General features: G+C 42.5%; 1 protein-coding gene across 11 annotated transcripts in view; it reads left to right on the forward strand.

Moving 5' to 3' along the window:
- The window catches only part of PHACTR1 (phosphatase and actin regulator 1), a 426,275-nt gene that overhangs the window by 218,574 nt on the left and 187,330 nt on the right, over positions 1 to 20,371 (forward strand). The window contains exon 2 of one of the 11 annotated variants that reach the window (XM_039525226.1): positions 3,669 to 3,720. The exons of the other annotated variants lie outside the window; for them this stretch is intronic. The gene's annotated coding sequence lies outside the window, so the exon portion shown is untranslated. The remainder of the gene's footprint in view (positions 1 to 3,668; positions 3,721 to 20,371) is intronic. 11 annotated transcript variants of the gene reach the window in all.

Below are 20,371 nucleotides of genomic sequence, written 5' to 3' on the forward strand. Positions count from 1 at the left end.
TATAAATCCAAATGGGTACACAACTGTGTTCCTACGCTTTTCCTGGTCTTGTAGCAGCAGACTCTCCCTCTGGTGGGCAAGAAGCAGGAGGTGGGGAGCTAACTTTATTTTATGAGCAGAGGGAAGAGGTGTTTTTGGAAAAAGCTGTGATATGTGTATCACTTTGTATTCATTCCACTTCAGGCAGTACATAATTGGTTGGGAAACTGACAAGTGTTTGTGAGTCTAGAAATTGCCACTGCCTTTGCATTTTTGTGGCTTTGGTTTACAACAGCAGTGTTTATACATTGTTAAACTGACTACAGCAGTGGTGGGCAAACTACAGCCTGGGGGCTGCATCTGGCCCTCCAGATGTTTTAATCTGGCCCTCAAGCTCCAGCCGGGGAGTGGAGTGGAGGGCTTGCCCCGCTCCACACGGCTCCTCGAAGCAGTGGCATGTCCCTCCTACGCGAAGGGGTAGCCAAGGGGCTCTGCACAGTGCCTCTGCAGTGCCCATTGGCTGGGAACCATGGCCCATGAGAGCTGCAGGGGCGGCGCCTGCAGACAGGGTGGTACACAGAGCCACCTGGCCACACCTCTGCATAGAAGCCAGAGTGGGTACATGCCGCTGCTGCTTGAGGTAAGAGCTGCCCAGCCCTGATCCCCCTCCCTCCCTCTGAACCCCTCAGTCCCAGCCCAGAGCACCCTCCTGCACCCCCAACCCTTCCTCCCCAGCCAGAGCCCCGCCCCCCTTCTCCCCCTCACCCCATCCCCAACTTTGTGAGCAGTCATGGACTGCCATACAATTTCCATACCCAGTTGTGGCCCTCGGGCCAAAAAGTTTGCCCACCCTGGATTATAGACTTGATTCTGATTTCTCATCAGCATTAGAGTGTTGCAATTTCATCAACTTCATTTGTGTCACTGCTGACTAACTCTGGTATCATAGAGATCTGAATCAGGTCCAAAGACTTAGGGGGAAATCCTGGCCCTACTGAAGTCCTTGGGAATTTTTCTATTGACTTCAATAGAGCCAGAATTTCACCTTTTAATATTTTCTATATTCCTTCCTGCTCAGAACACCACCTGGCTCTAATATTAGTTCTGCCCTCTTATGACCCCACCTCCATATTGGTTCGTTACATGTGTTCACTTAGGCTATGTCTACACTACAAGCTGAGGTGTGATGCATTGTAATCATGGTAGCACCAGTAGTGGCAGCGTAGGCCTGCCTGAGCTGTGCCAAGTACAAACCCATCTGAAATTGGTAGGCATATCCTCGGCATGACTCAGCCATGCATCCACTGCCGCTGTCCTTGCTACTGCAGCTACACTGTTATTTATACTCACGCTAACTTGATGAGAACTAACACAAGCATGTGTACAAAAAGCAGGGGAATTGCATCTCTACCTCATAATGGAAACAGCCTTATAGCCACGTCCAGCTTTCATTCACCTCTTACGGGTGTAGGTTTGGCATTGTGTGTGTTACTCAGCATTCAAATGGCAGCTCAGCAGTCTTTCCCCTGCACTTGTGGATGATGGATAGGCTGATACACACCTCCTTTTTTTCCATAAGTATATTTTACCACCAGCAGTTAGTCACAGTGCAGCAAACAGGTGTTCCCAAGCTGTCCTCTTTGTGGGTAACTTTTTCAGGTAGGCTTTATGCACCATATGGTGGTGTGTCAAAATAGAGCAGGGCTTCTCCTAAGTGAAGGAATGACTGTGTAACAACACAGCATGCACCTGGGACTTCGTGGGCCCAGCGAGAAGAACAAGAAGTTCCACATGGGTTGTTAATCGGAGTTTAAAAACATGGGGGAAACCAAGAAAGGGCGATTCCATTCCCTTCTCCTTGTATGTTTCTGTAACATTTGTGCTCTCCTGACTCTTGGGCTCTGTGTGGAGCAGCTGTGATTGTTGTGGAAAGACATGGGTGTGTCTGCAGAAACCAAAGGTTGCCCTCAATTTCAGGAGGTGGGGTTCTGCACTGCAGGGAGTCGCAAGCTGTGGTCTACACCAGGCTCTGGTTGCTCTGTTGGGCTGGAGTTTATGTAATATTTAAATTTTAAAAAGTAAGTGTTAAACACACACACTCCGTATCTAAAAAACCTGTTGGTTATTATTTGTATTGCAGAAGTGCTTAGGAGCCCCAGTCATGGACCCAGATCCCATTGTGCTTGGCACTGTGTGCACGCGCACACACACACGCACGCACACACACCTACCTACCTACCTACCTTTACCATTAGATAGCTGCTGGCAAGGAATTCTCAATGAGGGATTCTCCACTCTTTGCAACTTTCTGGTTCCCTAAAAGGATCATCTGGTTTTCTAGGCTTTTCCCAGGTGATAAGTAGAGGGTGCTGTTGAATGGGATGTTATGTTGATGGTTGATCGGTCTTTTGCTCTCATTGGGTATGAGAAAAATACATATTTTCTCAATTTGGCGATTGTTGATTTTAGATATTTAAATAGTACAATAAAATACATAAATATAGTCTACCTTGTAGTACTTGATAGCACATGTATCTAGTTAGTCATTGCACACAGCCTGTAGTATTTGATTGTATACTTCCATTTACTGGGCTGGGCTGTTTGTGATGGAATAATTGCCTATAAGACACACCACCAGACCAGATTCTGGTTCAGCTTGGCACTTTCTTGTCATCGCCATCCCTAACAATGGTTTCTGCACTGGGGTGGGAGGAGGGACAGCATTGTAATTAATTCCAGCTGTAAAAACCTAGAAGTCAATTCCCTTCTCCCCCTGATGCCATGACAAGGTTTAGCAGAGCTGCAGCAATAGTACACTGTTGATGAGCTTTCTCTGAAATAGTCTGATGGAGAAAGCACTGCAGGCTCCCTATTTGTTAACTAGAGTGGGTCAAAATATTTTGAAATATATTGGGGGAAAAAAATCTGCTGACATTTCGAATTGCATCAAAAAAATGGGAGAAAAGTTTTGGTTAAATGTTAAAGGGGGTTTCCTCATTTTAAGACCTGCCCTAGTTCTAACTATACTTTTATAGTCTTGTCCTGCCCTGAATGGCAGTACGGTACAATGTTTATATATACTGTGCCCATTGATAACTAGCTGCACTATAGTATACAGTTCATAGTAAAAAGGGAAGAGGAAACAAAAAGGGAAAAGTTATACAATATTTGCCACACACAAAGAGATCCCAAATGTAGATCAGCAGGTAGATATTAAAACAAATAGGTCAAGTGAACAAAATTAGCCTTATTTACTGAATAAGTATTTAAGAGCTATGCAAAGTACGGGTTTAGTATAATGTTGCAGGATCACTAACCTTTCAGCTAGCAGCCACTGACATGGCCTCAGCCTATGACCTAAAATCTATGGGGATACAGATCCTTAACCCCAGTATACATCATTTGTGCCAATCTGCTGCTGTAAAGAGGACCTGGTGGGAAGCTTTCTTACAATCCCAACACCTGCTCCTCTGCATAAAGAGCAGGAGAGGGCATGGCCAAAGTGTACAGTGCTCCAGCTGATTTCAAGCCTCTGAGTTGCTCTGAGCCCCATGGGACTGGAGAAGGTGGGCAGAAAACCCTCTTTTAACCACTCTCCAGTGGAACTGAGTACTGGTCTGGGGCACCTGAAAATCTGAGCCTGTGTGGTTTTAGCTGACTGGTTCCATTGCTTCTTTCTGCCTTTACAGGAATAATTTGAAAACCACTAAACAGTGTCATAAAGAGGAAGTTCCCAGCCAGGTAATCTTGAGATATGAGGAAATGAGTTCCGGGGGGAAGAAGAGCCGGAGCTCAAAGTTTGGATCTGAATGTGAATCTTGATCTGAGCTATCATCAGGTTTCATGGTATTCAGATCTGGGTTTCTGGTTTGGAGACTTCTTTATTCCAAATTGGTGGTGAAGGTGATATTTGTATTATAGCTGGCCTAGGGCCACAACTGAGATTCTAAACCCATTGTTCTAGACAAAGAGATTATAAAAGACAGTTCCTGTCCTGAGGCGTTTACAGCAAAAGGAGGAGAAGGAAAATGGAAACACAGAGAGGTGAAATGACTTGCCCAAGGTAACATAGAAAGTCAGTTGCAGAGGTTGGAATAGAACACAGGTTTCCTGATGCCCAGTCCAAAAGATCACTCTGTCTCTGTCATCTTTTAGGTGCCACAATGTAGTAAGGAGTGCTAGGTTTGCAAACACATATTCAGGCAGTGAACAGAAAGGGTTGTTATGGCTTTGGCTTTTGTTAAAAACAAGACAAAGTGAGTTATTTCCTGTAGGAATACTGCAGTATGTTCATCTTCCATTATTTGTGCTAGAAATGATTAGCAGCGGCAGCTTTTACCGTAATTACACAGATCATAATTAAAACATATTTTTGTCTTATGAGCTGTGGCAAATTCAGACTTTCTATAAGGCAGCTCTTGGGAATGAAAGCAGTTTGCATGTTATAGTGGAGTGCATGTTACAAAAGAAGTATTGGCAGATGGGTTCAGGACTTGTTTGCATGCCAAACTTTCTCATGGATAATCTGGGTTCAGATCTTAATGGAATCTGTGTTGCCCATTGGGCAAGCTTGTTACCATACATGCTTCCCAAAACACCACAGAATAGCTGGGACTCCACTGTCCAGTGGGAAAGGCCTGCAGGTGCACACTGTGGGGCAGCATCCTATGGTGGTGTCCTCCACAACAGCGTGAAGGGTCATGGAGGTATGACGATGGGTAAACCAACAGAGAGGTGTAGGCATGGCCATGGGTGTAATTAAATAGATACAGTAGTTGGCATCCCTGGCTAATGGAGGGGTGGGTAGCAAGTGCAGCCTCTACTACTGCCTGTCTGTTTATATTGCCTCAGTCTCTGTGTGTTTTTCTGAGCACTTCTTAGACATCTATGAATTTTTTCTCATAACACTTTTGTGTGAACTAGAGAAATATTCTCATCCCTATTCTATAGACAAAGAACTGAGACAGAGCAATCTTAAGTGACTTATCCAAGGTCACACAAGAAGCCTGTGGTAGTCAGGAATTGAACTACATTCTCCTGAGACCTAGCCCAGTGCCTTAACCACAAAACCATTTGCCCCCATCTAGCAGCAGCTATATGAGTACTCTGCACTTCCAGTCTCCTTCAGAGGCCTACCATGCAAGGCTTGTTTACTCAAGCCTTGTGCAGTACTCCAGGATTGGTCAGCAGGGAGCAGATATGTTGAATAAAAAGTTAGACCAAACCAGAGGGCTAGATCTGAAACCCTCTACACTTTGGGAAAGCTCACATCTGGAGTTACTTTGCCTCTCTTGACCTACTTCTCCATTGTGGCAATGTAAAACTCCAACTGTACGCATCCCTGAACTTTGAGAAGTTCATGACGTAGCTTGTGGCTACCCTAATGTTTACAGAACTACTTTTTGATTTATAACCGTGTTTTACCCAATTTGAGGAGTTAGCGAGATGGTGGTAGAGGAAATCCAGACCTGAGCTCCTATTTAGGCCAATGAATGAAGAAGCAACTAATTTTCAGCTGTTTTCTTTTGAAATTTTTAATTTAACATACATGTTTGCTGAGTGACTTAATCTCAATCCCAGTTAACGAGAGTACTTTTTAAAATGCATTCACCCTTATAAATGGGATGCACATCTATTATCACATCTATCTGTTTGCTTGCTATTGAGACTCTAATCCTGCATTTCTTGTGCCCCCAAAACTCCCACTAAAGTCAATGGGGAACTTTAGATGAGCAACTAATGCAGGATCAAACCTTGTGTGATGCTAGTGATGTAGCTAACCTGAAGTGACTGACTCCATTTGACACAAACACACCCGCAGGGTGATGTGTAGGCTGTGTTGCATGGCTGAGTAAATGGCATGATTCTACTGGGAGCATTTTTCAGCCCATGTTGCAGTGAGATCTAACAGTATCTAATCTGACTGCGAACCATGCCCAGAAAAATGAAGCATTGCAATTTTTGCTGTAAAAGGCATCTCAAGGTTCAGTTCCCAGTGCTGCCAGGGGAGAAGTGACACCTGCGTCAGAACAATGCATGGTAAGCAGGGCAGCAGTTCATCATGTGTGTTTTTATTTATTCATTTATTTTGAAAAATCATGGAAGAGGGACAGAAAATATTAATTAAAAACATCGGGCAAAATCCTGAAGTCTGCCTCAGTTTCCCTCCTTGATCAGGCAAAACTCCTCTTGGTTTCAATGATAGTTGTGGGTAAGAATGGAATGAAAACTGATAGGGCTTAGGGACAGTCTCGTTTAGCCTATGGAGTGTATTAGAATATGTCATGTGACAATGGCAAAGAATTGCAGAGTGAGTCACTTTCTTCTATCACTGAACAGGGAACTTTATTAAAAATAAAGGTACCAGCACTATCCCTAAAATTACTCTCTGTCTCAGCTACATTGTAGAGCTTCAGCCTAGAATGCACCCAACCTCTTTCCAGCTACAGATTTACAGGAACAGTGCTCCCTCTTCATGTGATTTTTCTCATCTCTCCCTTCCCCTGTTCTCCTATACTTCTTTCCCCAGGCCTTGCAGGACCCAAGTCTCCCTCGCTTCCCCCCCTCCTCTCCCCCCCATTCTCCCCCCCCCCCCCCCCGCAAAGTACATCTCTGTTCAGTGTTCCAGGTCCTTCCCTGAAGCACTGCTTCAGCAGAGGGTCAGACAATTTGAAGCTGCTTGGTATCTTTACAGAACTCTGAATCTGGGCAATGTTGTTTTTTCCTATGGGGCAGTCAGTCAGCAAAGGGGATGACAGATCATATGACATTAGATAAATATTCCCCTATAAGCCAGGAGCTTTGTGAGGGCCTTTGAAAAGCCACTGCCCTGACTACAAGTATCCAGAGATGGTATTGCAGCTCTCCAGAGCAGCTGCAGTTTAGGAAAGGAGGTGAAGAGACAAAGAGAGGGTATTCATCCTGAGATCAGTAGTCTGAACAGACCCACAGTGGCTGCCCTCCTCCTTGGTGAGCCATGGTCAGGGTTGGTCTAGGAAGAGCAATTCCATTCCAGAGAAGCCTGTGTTGATGTCACCAGTCATTGCCAGCTAGTATCAATGGCTGTCATTGAGAACCACCAGACAGATGCCTCCTCTGTATTTTAAGAGTCAAACAGAATTTGGAAAAGCCAGAGTGAAAGAGGACTATTTAAAAAAAGAGAAGAGCCAAACTGGCTGTGATAGGTGCATATAGTCCAATGGTCTTTAGTTCTCAAATAGCCAAGGGAGTATGCAGAGGAGCAGTAAAGGGGGAGCCTATATCAATATACTGAATGATTTTCCTTTGTGTGTAAAATATTAATTATAATGGAACAGGCTGTGGTGCTGACTGAGAACAGGCAATGTTGTTGTGTTCCGTGGGCTGGAGAATTGCAGCTTGTCCTGCAGAAGGAACACAGCATTGACTGTCCCTGCGCGCACAGTACCAAAGGTTTCCAAGAACACTGATACTCTGTATGGTAATTCTCACATTTGTTCACCAGAGGAGGGGGTGAAAGAAAGGGAGGAGGTGTTGTGGGGGGAGCATGGGGGCAGCTCTGCACTCATGGGAAGCATGCAGCAAGCAAGGTAGCTGAAAATAATTAAGCTCTGATTTGCTGATGAAGCTGTTTAGAATCCATGGCTGAGGAGTATCACAGGTATGGATAGAGGAGCGACATGCTGAGAGCATCCTCCAGCCAAGATCATTTGGATTGGTTAAGGCAGCTGGGTCACAGAGGCCACCAAGGCTCAGGCAGTGCTTCTCCCTGCTCGCTCTCCCCCCTCCCACTCCCCTTCCCTCTTCTCCTTAATCCTTGGTGTGTGTGTGGCAGATAAACGCTAAGGCGAGAGTGAACGGATGGCGGATTCCACACACATCGGGCAGCCTGGGATGCTTGCTTTTTCTTCTTCGGGCTGCAGGGAGGGCTCTGTTCCAGACATGAGTGGGGAGAAACCTAAAAAAAAGGCTTTCTATCTAGTGAGGATGAAGCCGCTGAAGGAGCCTGCTACCAACAACAACAATGTATCTTTTGTGATACACTGTCACATAGGCAAGGAGATCAAACACATATGCAGCAACTGCAGTCGCGGGGAGGCAGCCCGTGACGGTGAGTGCTGTGATTTTGTGTGTGTGAGAGACAGAAAAGTATGTTTGCATGTAGGGTATGCGTGCACTACTGTCAGATGCTTGATGCTTAGCTTGCTACTTAATGGACTGCAGGAAAATAGAACAGGAGACACAGAATGGATGTAATGAGCAAGTATTCAGCATAGTGACCAGAGAGAAGCCAGGAGGACAGTTACCTTAATGACCACGTGTTAACAGCTAGTGGGGAAAACTCTCTCTAGTTGCCATAGAAATTAGTGCATATATTCATTGGTTTCACCGTCGTTGCTATGAATTGATTAGACCGGTGTTTCTGCCTTGGTGCATCAACTTTTTCTTCACTGTGCAGCAGTAGAGTTTGCCTGACTTAATTATCGGTATTTGGAAGAGTGTGTTACGTGGAATCAATCTTGTGTGATATTTCGCCATGCTGTCAGCAACAAATCACTGGGGGGTGTTTGTGGTTATATTGGAATTAATATAGTGTCCTTCAGCAGACAACTGCTATCACATCCTCCCCCCCACTCCTTTTGGGATTGAGCAAAACCGCAAAAGGTATTCCAGGAGAGTGACAATAAAATCACAGGTGTTTGTACTGGTAAGTATACGCTTTTTATGTTCTGTAAAAGCAGTGTATACAGAGAGAGATGACAAATTGTTTGGATATTGCTAGAGTCAGCAATTAGGAGAAGGAGAGAACTAGAAGAGGCATAAAACCATCCATGCAGAAATAGCCTCACAGATGGTACCCCACGTCCTTGTTTAATATGAGTTTGTTTTGTTGTGTTGCTTTACATTTTACTTCAGATTTGAAGGTTTTTTAATTAGAGCTAGTTAAAACTGATACAGTAGGCAGAGCTCATTTCCTGAAGGTCAGAGAGAGGTTTTTGACTGAAAATGTAATAACTCTCTCAGGGGCTGCTCACTGTTTGTGGTGCTTGCCACTTTATTTCACAGCTTTTGACACTCAGGCAGGTTCTTGAATTAACAAAAGTCTGCTTAGTTTGCTCTCAGCAGAGGAGCAAAATATTATTTGGGATCTGCTAGTCCTTTGTCAGCCACTGGTCTACAGCTTAATGAAGTAACTATGGTTTTGCTAATGTCTCTTCAAAATTAGAGCCCTGATAGTGTAATTATAGTTGCCTTTGATTAAATTGTAAGTGAAGCCGAATGGAATTCCTTTCGGTGTGGAGTATGGAGATAGCCTTGGAATCCTGGAAATACACATTGGGTTAAACTCCCTATTGGTTACACCGGTGCAATGGAGAGAAGAAATCAGGCCATGCTATGTACCTTTTAAAAAGTGCTTCTCTCCCCCACACACACACACTGCTAGTGACAGCAAGCCCCATGAAAATTAAATTAAGAGATCTGCAAAGAAGTCGCAGGTACTTTACAGTATTAGCATGATTCATTTATCCCTAAAAACAGACTAAGCCACTTTTTAAAAATATGCATTGCCAGTTTAATTGACTTGATGTGTAAATAGATTACATCAACATCCTTTTTTCAGTTTCCACAGCCTTGTGTGTATATATAATTGCAAGCACAGTAAGAAGAGATTGTAGGTGCCTTTTTCTTTTAACAAACGTGTATGTGTGTGCTTATGTGTAGAACCTCAGTTGCATGTACCCTTTAGCAGACTCTCAGACGCATAGTACTGTAATCTCCCTTCCTTTTTATGTTAGTCTGTTCAATCTCTAATTTTCAGTGGGGTACAGACTAATAGCAATATCCTACTAGTTATGAGATAACCCAGTAACCCCAGAAATACAAAAGCACAAACAAGGCAGGCTTTCAGTTTACAGACCTTTGGGACATACCAGAATTCTGATTTTTACCTTGTGGTACAGTGGTATATTTCAGTCTTCCTCATTTTAAATGGTCTTTGACCACAATAATTTTAAAAGAATAGAGCTTGATTTACAACTATTAACTCTTTTCTTGCTACAGGTGCCATAAATTTCTTATGGAATGCTAGGAAGTAATGAAACTGTATTTCCAGCTGTGTTGGCTGAGCTTAATGCAGAAAGTGAGAAGTCAGTGAAGGAACTTGAGCACGTAGATGGGCATGGTCAGACCCAGGAGAGAGGAATTCATTTTAGCGGCTGCATTTTGGGGTGGACTGATGAAGTGGGAAGTAAGCAGTCCAAAGAGTGAGAGGTTGCAGTACTCAAGGTGGAAAGTGAAGAAAGGTTTTAGCAGTAGCATGGAGAGTAGAGGATGAATTTAGAGCTGGTGTAGTCTGAGAATTAAAAAGATCTGAAAAAGAGGAGTGTAAAACACTAAGGCTGCCTGTCTGGGTGACTGAGAGGATAGTGGTGGAAATGGAAGGGGCACAGAACTGTTTGTGAGGCGAGAGGAGTTCAGTTTTCACCCTCTGAAGTTTGAGTTGGCATCTGGACATCCAGGATGGAATGTCCCGGAGGCAGTCAGATATGCAAGACTGAACAGATAGGAAGAGGTCAAGGAGGGACAGGTATGAATCATCATCTTAGAGATGATAACTGAAGCCATGAGAGCTGATGAGGTCACCTAGGCATAGAGTCAAAAGAAAAGAGGAGAGGCGTGAGGACCGAACCCTGAAGAATGCCAGTAGGGAGCTGAAGAAGGATGGGAGGCAGGAGAACCAGGAGAGAATAGAGTCTCAAAAGCCCCAGGAAGAGAGCAGAAGTGGAGCGACAGTGTTTGTTTTGAAAATGGCAGAAAGATCAAAGAGAATGAAGATATGCCTGATACTTAACCAGGAGGACACTTGGTAAGAGGAGATTCGCAAGGGGTAGAGAAGGGGTGGAATTGGATTACAGCAGATCCAAGTGCTCTGGCAGTTGAGGTGATGAGCATATTCTGGGACATGCTGAGTACCTTCAAATCACATTGATTTCAGTAGCTGCTGAGAGTGATCCTGGTGGGACTGGGCCTGAGTAGACTCCATGCTTGAGGATCTCAGAGGCAATGAATTGGTAGTTGGAGAGGCAAGTATGGAGAGAGGAGATTTTGGTTGTTTTTTATTTAGGCGAAAGGGTGTGTTCTTACCACAGGTTAACTAATGCAGGGTAAAATCCTAATGAAGATTTTTTGTTTTCACACGTGTTAGCAATTCGAGGTAAATGCTAGGCTCCCCCATGGGGTATATCTACACTTTAGTCGCAGGTGCAATTGCAGCTCAAGCAGACATACCCACGTTATCTTTAATCTAACTACCGCAGGGACCCGCAGCAGTGAACCTGCATCAGCATGTGCTTCAGGGCAGGCTATACAAACCAACCTGGAACCCTGGGTAATTATTCACACAGCGAGCCTACACGGGCCTGCACGCTGCCATGGCTTCACTGTTCCGGGACTTGAGTGAGCTAGCTAGACTACAGCTAGATCAGGTATGTGTACTTGATTTGCATTCACACCCTATGGTTGCAGTCTAGACATGCCCATAGCCTTTACCTCAGCCTCCTCACATGGGAGAAAGCTACAGTCTTGTCTTTACGAGGGTTTTTACCAGTGCTAGTTACCAAGTTAGCTAACGTGCAGTAAAAAAACCCACCTTTTTTTTCCTAGTGTGGATGCATCGTAAATTAAAGAAACATCGGTGGCCCAGATCGTGTACCTTTTGTACCCAACCCTGTTCTAGAAGTATTGTGGGGTTACATTATCCCCAGGGGAGTTCTGGGAGCTCCTGCAAGCACAGAGTGTGCACTATTATTTGATGCAACCACCATCTCTTTGGGTCCCTTCTGCACAGCTGGTTAATTCTGCTGGCCAGAATATAGCGCGTAGCTAGAATCTCATCCCTTCATTCACTTTAGAGTGTTTTGCACACCAGGGAGTAACAAAAAGAGCTGTCCTTGTGCTGATGGAGCACAGGGATTGCTGTTGGGCCTGGCCCTTGCACAGAGACATAGGATCAGGCAGGATTGTGTGTGACATAACACATAGGTATTTTTGTGGTACCTATTTTAAGGAATGCAAATTCAAAGGGCTATGGTAGCAAGCTGATGATTTACATGATGCTTTCCTTAAACATTGGACATTGACACAGTTTCAATTGGCAAGTCTGAAGTTAAAGAAAAAGGGGGAAAATCACACCTTCAATCTTTAGGTGCTGAAATAAGGTCAAATGAACTTCCTTACCCAAAACTTAATTTCTCTGCCTGGGGCAAGTAATTAACTACATTTGTATAGCTCTGTAAGGAATCATTCATATTCCGCTAAACTGCTTGTGGCAGAAATCTTTAGCCCCAAAATAAAATGGTTGTACACAATCAAAGATCTTTGCAAGCCTTGGCTAACCATGAGAGGTTCACTGGCAAGACTGTACAGAACAGCACTCAGGAGAGCATTGGGCTTGTTATAGAGAGTCCTGGCAATCATTTAGACATAAGGCCCTGTAGAACTCCCAGTATCGACTCAGGTCTTTGAGGAAATTACAGATGACAAGCGGGGAACCCTATTGGGGAAATTAGATAACAGAGCAAAAAAAGTCACTGCCTCCCAAGGCAAGGCCCAAAGATCAGAGTTCCAGGTCTTTGCACCCTGCCCCCAGGAGTGTGAGTAATTCCCTTTTTCTCCAATGAAAGTTAGTGGTAACCTGGAGGAGAAAATGCAGCAGGCTTCCCTGTTTGGATAATTGTTTTCAGTTTTAAAACTGGGAGGGGAGGAAGAGAAAAGAATACTTCTGGGAAATGGGAGTGGGAAAGGCAAAAACTGGTGGGCTTGGTATTTTTTTAAATCATTTTTTTTGTGCTTGTGACATTTTGATCATCTTATCTCATTCTCTTTAGACACTACTGATGCAGAGGTGTACTGTAGAGAGTGTTATTAGGGGAAAGACCCATCAGTCTGCCATCACCTTCCAGTTTCAGTGTCTTTAGGGAGTAGCCAAGTGGTCTGCTCCAATCTTGCTTCTCTCTGTGGACTCTGCTGTCTTTTAAGCTTAGATGCCATCTTTTGAGGTGACATGGCTTCCTGCTCTCACATGCTGAAGATCAAATTGGAAAATATTGTTATTTAAGCCTGTCAAAGAGAGAGGCCTGGGCGGGCAACACTGAATGCTCGCCATTAAAACTTCGGTGATGGCGGTCGTCCAAAAAGCAAACAAAAATGTTAGGAAGTATAAAGGCTGGGATAGCAAATAAAGTTGAAATTACTGAAACTCAATTACTATAACTCAGTGGTTGTCATCACCTTGGATGCTTTGTTGAGTTCTGGTCATTCTGTCCCAAAATCGATAGAGCAGAAATAGAGGGAGTTCAGAGAAAAGTGATCAAAATGATTAAAGGCAATGAAATACTTCCACATGAAGGGAGATGGTGAGTAAAAAGGGACGTGATAGAGGTGTGCAAAATAATGAATAGTATAGAGATGGTAAAGCAGGTGCTTCTATTTAAGTCTTCTCTTGCTGCAAAAACCTGGGGACATTTCATGAAATGATAAAAGAAAATATTTTTGTACATAATGTAGAATTAACCAGTGACACTCATTACCACAAGATTATCAGTGAGGACAAGACCTTAGTGAGATTTTTTTTTAAAGGGATTAGATGTTTGTTTGGATAATGAGAACTTCTATAGTTAGAATTTTAAAATATTTTATAAGGACTGCACTGTGAATTCTTATGCTTCAGAGCAATACCCCACAACTAAATGATAGGATTGAGGAAGAAACTTTCCCTGGGGACAGGTTATTCCATAATTATCCACTAGAGATTATTGCACCTTCTTCCAAAGCATCTGGTGCTGGCCATCGTAAGAGAGAGAGATACCAAACTGGATGGACCATTGGTCTGAACAAGCATGTTGTTCCTTATTCTTGTATATGGTTCATACGTTTGCCTCCTTAATTTTATTATTTGATCCGTGTTTATATCTCAGCCACAGATATGATCAGTAGTTAGTTTTCTCATCTCTCCTTTTTGCATTTTCAAGTATTGTCCCTTTACTTATTTGTCCCTCCTTAGTGAAGTTCTCCATAGCAGGGTGTTTTGCATGGCTGACTGTTTCTTATGTAATACAAAACTTCTGATTTTTTTTTAATGGAAAACATGATCTGTGGGAGCAGCATACCTTAAATCAGGTATTATTACTGTTTATTAATAATAATACCATGGCACGAATCTGAGTAAGGAGCTGAGCACAGGCGGATATTGGGAAGGTAGAAAAGAGATCAGAAGAGTAGATCCAATCCAGTCTTCAAATGAATGGTTCAGTTTCCTTCCTTTCTCCTTTTGTCTTTTTCATTCACATTTTATTTCTTATGTATTTTTGCATCTTTGTTCAGGCAAAATGATATGCTTTTTGTCTAGAGTCAGAAGTAGTAAGTGCTGGTACTTGGTTCCTGCAAAGCAAAAAAGCATCAGGGTACAGCTGTTATGAGTTCCTGCTTGACTGGCAAAACATTGCAAAACCCTATTTTTTTAAATGTACTGTTGGATGTTTAATATTGTTGCATTCTGCTGTTTGATCAGAGAGGGAGGCAAATATTCCTCACCATTTTAATTTTTATAGCAATAACATTTTATGTCTTGCTCTATTTCAGTGCCTTGTAATAGATGTATACCTATTATTTGTTACATCAGCATGTCTCATTTGTAGTCAGACAGCATAGAAGAACGTGCCTTCATGCTGTGGCCTTCTTATCCACCCCACTTATTAATCAAAGCATAATTTCAGGAGCACAGTATAAATGTACATGGTGATATCTTGCTAAGGGTCTGTCAGGATTTCCAGGAGTAATTGGATGAAGTTAAGCAAAAGAAAATTTAGCTTCTTGTCTATGAAATCTAGTAGACTAGGTCTTGCAAAACTCACTGAACACCTGCTAACTGGATTAACCCACTAGGGAGAGACTGATATAAAAGATGAGGGCTGGGGGGCACAGGCCAGGGTTAAAGGCAGTTTTGTAGTATGTGATGTCTAAGAAGCCCAGTCTTCATGCCAGCACCATAAGTTTGGAAGTGGGAGGGTGCTGTGATTTTTTTTTTATTATTATTATTTTTTTAAACCAGACTCTGCGTGGGCTGGGGTGGAGGTTGAGAGGAGAATGGAATATATTTGGAGGCTCCATCTTTTGTATCTATCTGTAGCTAGTAGGAGTCTGATTTAAAGCTCCTCCTCTGTTTTAGCTCCTGGGGAAAAGGAGGCTCTTTCATTCTCTTGTTCCTCTCCAGAGTTTTCTGGCTGCTGTGAGAGGGATGGGCCTCTACAACACTATTCCTTTCACAGCCTCTTGGCCACAGCAAGGACAAGGAGAGGGGAAGAAAAAAAGCCTTTGGTCCTATCTCTTTTCCCCTTCCCCCATCTCTGTCTTTGGCCTCACCTTATAGTAGGAGAGATGTCTGAAAGAGTCTTTGTGTTTGAAAAGCACCTAGCGTATTGTAGGCGCTAACACAATATAAAGAACAACCACACACGCACACCCCAGTGACGTTGCATGTACTTAAATGTTGCATACACTGAGGTAGGTAATTCTGACTAGATTAAGAATAACAATTGCATGCAATGTCTTATTGCCTTGGTCTTTAGTAGGATTCTAATAAAATGTAAGGCCTGACATTGGCTTTCTGAAAAGTCCAAAAGAAGTAGATTCCTCACACCACCAGATGTGCTCCTTTGTTCGCTCTCTGTAGCTGAGATTGCAGGAACACTGAGGCAACATTTAACATATAAGGTGTCAGCTCAGAAACAAATTTATTTTGCAGTTTAAAAGGATGTATAAATGGTACATTGCATAGACATCTGATGCCTTTTTCAGCACGCCTAGAGCACGACACTTAAGGGAAGGATTTTGCCCTTAACCATCTTTTGCCTGACATTTTTTAGGCCAATAGTCTAATGGATTTGTGCAAAATTAGTGCAACTTTTGAATATGTCTTGGGAGACTGTGGCAGCTGAGAATGATTTCTGTTTCACCTCATATCACAAAAGAAATTGCATTGTCTGTTTGAAGAACAGAAGTAAAGGTATTTTAAAGTTATTCAGTTTAAAATGTCTAGAAATGTAAATGTGCAGTAATTGCAAGAAGGACTTTTTGAATGCAAATGTGCAATAATTGAAATTCAGGATATATGAAGATGTACTTGGGTCCAGCAAAGATCTGTTAACTCATTGCAACATAATATGGACTTCATGTACAAAGGAGTGCATAGGTTGTGACATGGAGATACTGTGCTGTCTGGTGAGTCAAGAATCTACAGATTAAAATGTTGCTAAGTAGACCGTTGTGCTTTAGAGTTTTTACAGTCAGAATTTACATATTCTAGAGTCCCTAAATACATATTGACAAGATAAACTGGTTCTGGAAATGCCACTGTGGTCTATTATGTCCATGGTCCATGTATTAGAAAGCTTCTTTGGGGCACTTGTGGGCTGTAATGTCAGTGATCCCTGTCATAAGGAGGCCCTAAGAACTCGTTAACAATGTCTCCTGCACAACTATTAAGGCACAGCTGCCTTGAAATTTGCCAAATTAGGAGAGGTATTCAATATAGGACAAGCAGAGTGTGTGTGGTGGGGCAGGGGAATAATTTCCAACATGGAGACTTTGTCAGTTTGCTTAATTTTTAGACCGTAATTTTTTTCTGTAGAAACATTATTTATTCTCCATCAGCTGCAGTTAAAACAATGCAAAGAGGATTTATGTCGTCTTCAAATTTATCATTTCTTGTCTTCCTGATGCTACCCTACAGTCTGTTTTTAAAATTGCAAAGGTTACTAAAAAGCAGAGAAACAAGGATGGATGTTGTGAGTTTGCTGTATTTAAGCGCACAGGAGTGTGTGTGTGTGTGCGCGCGCGTGCGCAGGTGGCGTGGGGAGAATAGGGCTCACAAGTAAAACAATCTCTTTCCCCTCCCCAAAACTTACCCATGTAGCAGCAGGACAGGATACTCTCTTCACCCTAGTGCACTTACTTTCCTAAGCTATGGATGGGGGGGATTGACTAAAGCTCTCCTCAGTATTCACCATCCCCAGAGGAATTGGTCGCTGGCTTGTGGATGTGAGGGCTAGGAACCTGACCCAGTATATATACCACAGCCAACGCAAGGCACTAGATGGGAGCTCATGAAGCTCTGGTGTGTAGCCTAATTTAGGCATATTCCAGAAGGCATCTTCCCCATTTTCCAGAACTGGCCTCTCTAAACATTCCTGCCCTGTACTACCAAGATGGCTCAGGGACCCTCTGCTCCTCCCATCCTTGTATGTCTAATGAAAGCTAAAGACAGTATTGTGTACTTGTAGTTGGATTCCCAAAATACGTCCAGTAATTCTAAAGTGTAAAAATGTGAGTGGCTTTTTATGCATTTGTACTGGCCATGATGAGTGGAAATAAATATGAACACAGCTTTATCTTACTCATGCAATGTGTACACATCACAACATAAAATCATAACATGTGCGTCCCTAACCATTAAAGAAAGAATGGAGAACCTGTAATTCCTAACTTACTCTTCTCCCTTTCCCATACTTGGCGTGGTTTTGCCAGAGTGGCAAGTTCAGCTCTTTATCTGATACTGCATGCTGCCACTAAAAAGTCATTCCCCCCCACCCTTTTTTTTCCTTCCCCACAGTCTGCCATGGGCAATGGGTCCATATATGATGGAAATGATAAGAAATGCAAGTCCATATTGTGGGTGGGAGGTAGGTAGTTATGTTAGAAATCAGCTGACTTGAGATAGTAGAGCTGCTCCACAAATTCAGTTGGCAAACCAGGATTGCTCATTAATTTCACTATTTTGTGCTGTTGTTGCAGAGTTTTACAAGTCTCCATTTGTGTATGTTTGTAATAGAAATGGGCCTATCACATCCACACCAGACATCTGAACCTGGAAACAGATTTTTATTTTTTTTTAAACTGATTCCCCCTCTTTTTACAGAGGGCCAATCTGAAACCACTAGTTCTAAGCACCCTCGCAAATTTTGGGAAGTCTGAAATCTGGATCCAAATATTGACATTTAGGCTGTTCTCTATTGAAATATAAATCAAATATTTCTCCTGCTTTTTTGCTTTGAGATTTTTGTAATAATCCCTTTTTGCCAATTCCAGTTTAGTTGAGAGCTTTTATGAATGCAGCAATTTTGCTTAGCCAAAATTTCAAGACCCTGCTGAAAAATGTTTATGGAACTTGTAGAATATTGCAAAAATATTCTGATCATAAAAATTCAGCATGAAAGCAAGTGCACATCTCCTCTCCAAGTAGCCCCGAGATTCACAACGTATAGTTTTCCTTACTGCAGAAATAGATCGGAAGGAGTTTTTGCTGATGGTAACTCTAGTTATGTATTTCTGTATAAAAGAATAATTTTGTGAAGCCTATATGATAAAACCTTTGGAAAGTCATAATTCACCATTTCTCATATATGTGCAGATTCTTTTGCACAGGCATACTGCATGGTGCCAAATGCACAGCAGATAGTGGGTGAAAGGAAGATAGCTTTGTTGCGTTGTAAGAATGGACTGATTGTGATTCTTTATTTTTTCCACCTGCAGCATTGAAATAAAATCTACTGCAAATACGTACTGTTGTGATCCTAATAATATTACACAATGAAATTATTGTCAATTTCATGGACAAGTGGCTTTGTATAGGTAGGCCCAATGTGTGCGTGCTGCCAGAATGCTTTTTTTTGCAATAATGGCTCAGAACAGGCCATCGGTTTCTTCCTCAAACATCCTTGGAGGGTTGTTATTACAAAAGAATGCATTAGATTAAGAGGGCCAAGCTGAAGTGCTTTCTCTGCTGATTTATATTCCTGGATATGAATTCTAGTGCTGAGGAAAGGTGTCAAAATGTCAGCACAGGGCACTAAAGTCCTCTCTCCACAGGATAGGCTGCAGCAGTGCAGGCTTCCTGTTTTGTTCTGTCAGCGTGCTTCAGCCTGACCTGGAGAGGACCACATATATGGGTGAGAGAACTGTTCACTCCCTCACACTCACTCCATGCCTGATGTTTAGATCTGTCAGATCAGTGGCAGACACAGGAAGAGGATACGGGGGTCAGATTCTACCCTAATTTACATGTCAATTGGATTGCATGGGTGAAAGAAAGGGCAAAATTTACCCACAAGTCCTGACTCCCAGCCCAACTAATCTAATCACTAGATGTACTGGGTAAAAATCTGTCTCCACTGAAGTCAATGGGAACTTTGCCAATGACTTCCATGGGGTCAGGATTTCACCAGCTATCTCGTACTTACATGCATAACACTGTTTGATATGAGTATTCTGATAACTTTTTAATCTATAGTGGTTTCTAGGTTCCCTGTACTGGTTTTTTTTCTACGTCTGACCTAAACTCCTTCAAACTAGTTAGGCTATTTCTGATTGATAGACTCAGACTTCTTCATGAATTTGACGCTATGACCATAAAAAACAATCTATGACTTTAATGTTTCCTAATGGTATGCAGTAATTTGTTTGACTCTATTTTATTTTTTTTTAAGGCAGGAAGAGGATATTTCTCTGGTGCTCACAATAGCTGTCATGAATCAAAAAAATGGATGCTGTCATCTAAATCTAGTGAGCAAGCAGGAAAAATACACCAGACTGTAATAGCCCAATGAGAGATCCTAAAAAAACCCATGAAAATACTAGAGATTTTGGCCAAAAAAAAAAGGAACTTTAATTATCCAGGATTGCAAAAGGAGATGTGGGTATTCTGCGCCTCTGTGGGTACTCATCACTCCTCAAATTAAAGTCACTTACTAAGGTGAATTATCCAGCTTCTCTATTGACTTTAATGGGAGTTAGACCAGATCATAAATGCCTGACTTTGGGTATCTTAACTTGAAAGACTTCACCTTTCCTTCTAACTCCTTGCACTGAAATTGATAGATACAAACTGGCTCCTCTCAATTAGAGTCCACTGAAACAGATTTTTGCTCCTTTTTTTTTTTTTTTTAAACTTGCATTCAGGCTTCATTATAATTGTACCATTTGGTCTAATTACTCTTTTTCCTCTTGGCCAGCTTCCTGTCAACTTCTTTAAAGGACAGAAATAGTAGTTTATTCTTCCCAAGAGAAGCAAACTACAGATTAAAAGGGATAGTTTGGGCAATTTAGCTCTTAAACTAGTTACTTTGCCTTTTCTCCTGGCTATTATGGTGATCATAGAAGACTGGGGTTGAAGAGACCTCAGGAGGTCATCTAGTCCAACCCCCTGCTCAAAGCAGTACTAATCCCCAACTAAATCATCCCAGCCAGGGCTTTGTCAAGCCAGGCCTTAAAAACCTCTAAAGATGGAGATTTCACCACCTCCCTAGGCAACCGATTCCAGTAGTTCACCTCCCTCCTAGTGACATAGTTTTTCCTAATA

This window comes from Mauremys reevesii, linkage group 2 (genome assembly GCF_016161935.1).
Source record: "Mauremys reevesii isolate NIE-2019 linkage group 2, ASM1616193v1, whole genome shotgun sequence".
Lineage (NCBI taxonomy): Eukaryota > Metazoa > Chordata > Testudines > Geoemydidae > Mauremys > Mauremys reevesii.